The sequence below is a fragment of the Pinus tabuliformis genome, chromosome 7 (genome assembly GCF_031772625.1).
Source record: "Pinus tabuliformis cultivar Carrire ecotype Pingquan chromosome 7, CPIR1, whole genome shotgun sequence".
In the NCBI taxonomy this organism is placed as follows: Eukaryota; Viridiplantae; Streptophyta; class Pinopsida; order Pinales; family Pinaceae; genus Pinus; species Pinus tabuliformis.
In genome coordinates, this window is record NC_142293.1 from 368,612,311 (window position 1) to 368,617,959 (window position 5,649).

Sequence of the window (5,649 nt, forward strand, 5' to 3'; positions counted from 1 at the left end):
CAAACTATATTTTTGTTGCTACCTGTTGCATGAACATTCTATGGATGAAGTAGACTTTAAGACACATTTAGGTAGATTTGACTGACCCTATTTCAATTATGTGTTATAATATAAGTGTCATAAGTATCTCTAAAAATCTAGTCATGCATTCAAAGACCAAGCATATTCCTATCAAGTTCCATTTCTTAAGGGAATAAGTTGCAGCCAATGTTATCAAACTTGGAAATTTGGGCACTAAATACCAGCTTGCAAATATCTTTACTAATCCACTAGAAAGAGAACCCTTTGAATATTTCAGGCAAGAATAGGAGTTGTGACTCCTCCTTCCAAATGACTTGATTTTGGTAGGTGTTAGCATCTACTCTGCACATGGGATCAATGGAAGACTTGGATTCAATGGCTTAGGGTGATTATCTAAGAATTATTCTTTTCCATTGATGCCAAGAGGGGAGAAGATTACTGGGGAATCAGAGAAGACCATGCCTCACTTTAGGGGGAGCTTATGGTGTTCCCATCAATGCCAAAGGGGGAGATTGTTGGATAGTTGGCATTATCTGGATGGCTAGTGGTTGTGCGTGTGTTGGTATTGATGTCATCTAGATAAGCATGGTGATTAGGAATCCAGGAGGAATCCTACGGTGGTTGCAGGTTTACAGTAGATAATCATCATAGTAGTAACCTTATTGAAAAGCCATAAAATGATGACTATCGTGATTGGTAGTCGAGAATCAAGAGTAACCCTATGGTAGCTATAGGCTTCTGGTAGAGAATCATCACAGTAGCAGACTTATTGGAAAATCCATAAAATGATGACTATGGTGGATGGGAGTCTAGGAGGAATCCCATGGTTGCTGCGGTGCTCTATAGAGAATCATCATAGTAGCAGGCTTACTGGAGAAGCCATATAATAATGACTATGAAGGTTGGAAGTTCATGATTCCAGGCACAAGAAGAAGATTCAAGGAGTAAATAATGACAAAAAAATTGTAGCCATTTTTTAGGTAGAATATGGGCTCAAATCCTACATTGGACCCTCTCCATTGGAAATTTATTTGAAAGAGATTTCCAATGGTGTGTGGAAGTATGAGAATGTCCTCCTGGATCAAAAGTTCTGGTCCATCAAAGTCTAGGTCTAAGCAGGTCGAAATGTCAGAGGTCAGAGCAGATCTGAGCATTAGAGCAAGCTGTATCAGAGGTTGAGGAATAACGGAACCTCAGAGTGGGCCACATCGGACATCAGGATATCAGAAGCTAGAGTCCATCTGAATATCGGAGGATGAGGGGATCGAAATATCGAAAGCTCGTAAGTCCTTACAGATTGTTAATTATTGGAAGCACAGAGGGATGTGTAGCAGGAGTAACAAGGGTTTTTGTTACAAAACCAAGGCTTGTTGGAATCACTTCTCTCTCCTCTGGTAGGACATATGGAGGCTTGTGATTGGCTCATAGAAGCTATAGAGGAAACTGATGTCAACATGACATGGTAGTATGGTGGACATGTGGCAATTTGTTTTGGCATTTTTGATGGCGCAATGGGGGAAAATCAAGGTGATATATGTCACCAATTAGGATGCGCCACATAGTGAAGTGACAAAATCATGATGCCATATCGAGAGTTAGCATATCGGAGGCTGAGTACCTGTTGAGGCCTCAAAAATCGTTGCTTCAACATGAGGGAAAACCACCCAGTCCAGACCTTAAGAGAACTCCTTTTCCATTTTGGTAATGGCTCTAACTAGGGATAATTCGACCAATTTCCAAATGAACGGTGATGGAATGAATGTGTAATGCTTATAGTGGAGTGAAATAGATGGATCTGGAGTAACGAATCAAATGGAAAAAATATGCATTAATCTACTCTATAACCTGAGATTGTTTAGCATTTATCTAGATGTGATCCATAATAATTTTCCTTAGTAAATGACAATATAGATTTCTTAAACACCAATGGAAATGAAAATATTTCAAGATGATTATTTTTATTAAATAGTTAATCAAAATAACGTCTATAACTCATATCACATTTAGATATCAAAGAAAATTTCTTAACATTTATTTAAAAATATCAATGGAAGCATGATCAGAAATGAATACATGTAACATTGTTCTTTGAATACCATGTAATGAGCAAATTGAAAAGATAAGCTCACTATTTATTTATGAAAAAAAGCGGATGGACAAAGATAAAAAATATTAGATGTACATTTCTCATCTCATAAAAGAAATAGCAACAATTTAGTCCTTCTCATAAAGATGATCTCGTGAGTACATAAATGAAACTTCTCAAAATTCTTTATGAGAATTCTTAAAACAATGTTCGAGTCGTTCTATTGAAAAAAGTATGAAAGCATAATAGTGCGAGCTTTCGTAAGCTTTTATTCATAAAATTAAGGACCTTAATTTCATACAACAAGTAATCTTAAATAGCAGAAAAACAACTGATTCTATTGTACAAAGCGTTGAGGGAATTTAAATAGATCCCCTCAATAACGCTTAACGGAAAACAATTTTTTTGGTAGCAATTTTCTAAATGTGATTTGTTGTCTACATCAACTTTGTTTGTTCCATCAGATTATCTAGATGTTTGTCCATCTGTTGAACTAAACTACTGCTTATCAGGACAACTGTCCTCTTCTATCATGGACCTAAACACGAAAACATGAATCACTAAGCTAAAAATAAGTGAGACTAATAAGGGAGTTTCATTTTAATTAAATCACATATTGTAGGAGATGAGGATAAAAATGTAGAGTGTAATAAATCTCTAGCACAACCATCATGAAGAGGAATTTAGAGTGAGGTCTGTGAAAATACAGGTGGACTTTACAGCCTTATAGTAAATTGCAATTGCTTTTAGACCAGAGGTCGAACTGAGAATAATCGTAATCGGTTGGAGATCGGGAGGAGATGAGTTATTGTCATATTTCGAGCAGGAAGAACCCCTGTCAAAATTCAAATCATATCCATTAAGACTAAGTTGTAATTGAAATGGAATGGGCAAAGGAGAAACAAAACATATGACCATTTTGTATTTGCGATAGTGTAGACGTGGGCGGGGGGGGGGGGCTATTTATGAATTGACATGTAATTTCTATTGGGTCCAAGGCTTGATTGTAGATTGCAATACTCGAGAATATCGCAATCGCAATTTTGAAGTGGAAAACTATAAGAGGTGGCTGAAAGACATGTGATTTGCGATATGTGGGATGAGATGATGCTATGTGACGTCACTATGACGTGGCGTATCCATGTGGAATGGTGAAGTGGCAGATGACATGGCATATGACATCGCAGATGATGTCATATCGCAATCGGTATTAGAAATAATATCATAATCTCAATCAGCATGAGGCATGACTCTTGAAACATTTCGATTGCACAGACACGATATTAATTTAACTGTAGTGTATAATCATGGCGGGTCCAACTATATTGCATATCACAATTGGTTAAGTCATGAGGTAGGACCCTTTGGTAGCTGCGATAGTCGCGGATGCGGGAGATTTATGGAATGGATTTTATAATCCCGTAAAGTCCGGGCTTTATCGCATATTGAAATTAGTTAAGGCTAATACTTAAGTTCTGCAGTTTATTGCGATAACCGTAGATGCGGGGAATAATAAAATTGTATTAACTTTGCTGTCGGGTTTGGCCTTAAATCACAATCACAATTAGGGATGTGGAGGGGTGTTTTCCATAGGAACTTTGTTTATTTGCGATGCGGGGAAGCTGTGAGTCAGAGAGAATTTAAAACTCTGATTATTTTGTTTTTAATTAAATAACCCATATTTTTAATACTTGAGGTTTTTATTTTGTTTTTAATTAAATAACCCATATTTTTAATACTTGAGGTTTTTATAAAGCCTATGTATAGTCTTGGACTTGGGGCTATTTAAAATTTGGTTTTTCGATAATCGAGGTTTAATAATTGGCTTTTAATTAAAAGGCATAAGTTAAAATTTGTTTATTAGGATGTTATTAACAGTTTTTATGTTGATTTTCTATTTTTTTTTTGGGTTTTTTAAAAGAAATAAAATCAAATGATTTTTAAAACTAAAGGGTCCCAATTTTAATATAATAAATTTCATAGGAAACCTATAATATATTAAAATGGGGTTTGTTGAATAGTACAACAATTGGCGATTAATTGGAAGAACTGGTTATCTCTGATAAATGACGAATTTCTTCAATGATTTATTAAAAATAATTTTTAGGAAGTGGAAATTACTTTTCAAAACATTTAGATAAATAAAACTCTCTGACTATAAAACTCATTAAATTGCAATTTCTTTTAAAAACCTTTCGTGAATGAAAAACACATATTTACTTGTATCAATCATTAATCAATTTATAAAAATAAAGTAGGGGGCCATTTATGGCTTAGTTTGTAAAGTAATCATTTGTAACAAGTAGAGCCACTACTGTGAGCAAGCATTCATAGCCTTGACAGGGTCACATTTTAACCAACAAAAATCCAGTATCCCATCCATTTAATAGTGCAATAATTAGAGGTAAGTTTTTTTTTTTTTTTTTTTTTTTTTTTTTTTAACTTTTTTTTTTTAATGCTAAAAAGCCATTGTCATGGTTTGATGGCTAGATAACGACAATTCCATTCACCAATAATAATTAAAACTCAAAAAGCTGGCTTGTGATGAGACCCCTTTTCTTATAATTAAAAATCATAAGCCATTACCTTGATTTGGCGTTTAATGTGGTAATGTCAGTTTAATTGGTTCCCTATGAACATGGTAAGCAGGCTCGTGATGAGACCTCTTATCTTTTTAGATTTATTATATTTTAGAATTACACTCTAAATAATCTCCTTTTAATGGATGGGGAGGGTCATTGACTCATTAAGGGTTTTGGATGACAAATCCGAGTTGAAAGTGCTTTAGTCATAAGACAATCTTTATTTTTTAAGGATAACCTTTTTTACTGAAACTAGAGTAAAATGATATAATTTTTTGAGGGTTTTTAAAGATTTTACAACTTAATAGAAAAAATTTCAGAGTTATATAATTTTTATCTAGTTTTCAATTTTGGTAACCACTTAAAAACTTCCTACCTTAAAATTGAAAAAATTAAAAGAACTTTAAGAGATCTTTGAAAAGTCAATATAGTACTATTTTATTAACAATTTTATTAACAAAATATATAAAGGAGAAAAATAAAATGTAGTGGGATATACAATGGAAGTTAATTTTTACAGATTTTATTGTTTATTTTTTAGTTATTTTTTTTTTAATTCCTATGAAAAGAATTTCTTTAAGATAAGCCCATTTACATCAAGAGAATCTCTATTTCCTAATAAATCTTGAAGTACAAATGTAGATGGGATTATCTGTTCAACAATCTAAAATGGACCAAGCCATAATTTTTCAAATTTGGTATGTTTCCCCTTTTCTTCCTGTGCTTTGTCCCACTTGACAACTAGATCACCAAGTTGGAAGGATATTTGTGGGACTAAACTTGCATCAAAAGAAGATTTCACCATCTGTTGATGTTTGGTGTGTGTGAGTTTGGCCTTTTCCCTTTCTTCTATTTTTAGGATTTGCGAATTTCTTAATTGCAAGGAAGAAGAAGGTGTTTCTTCAATAAATTGAACTAGGGATAATCAAGGAAGAGCTAAATGTGATGGAATGATGGCTT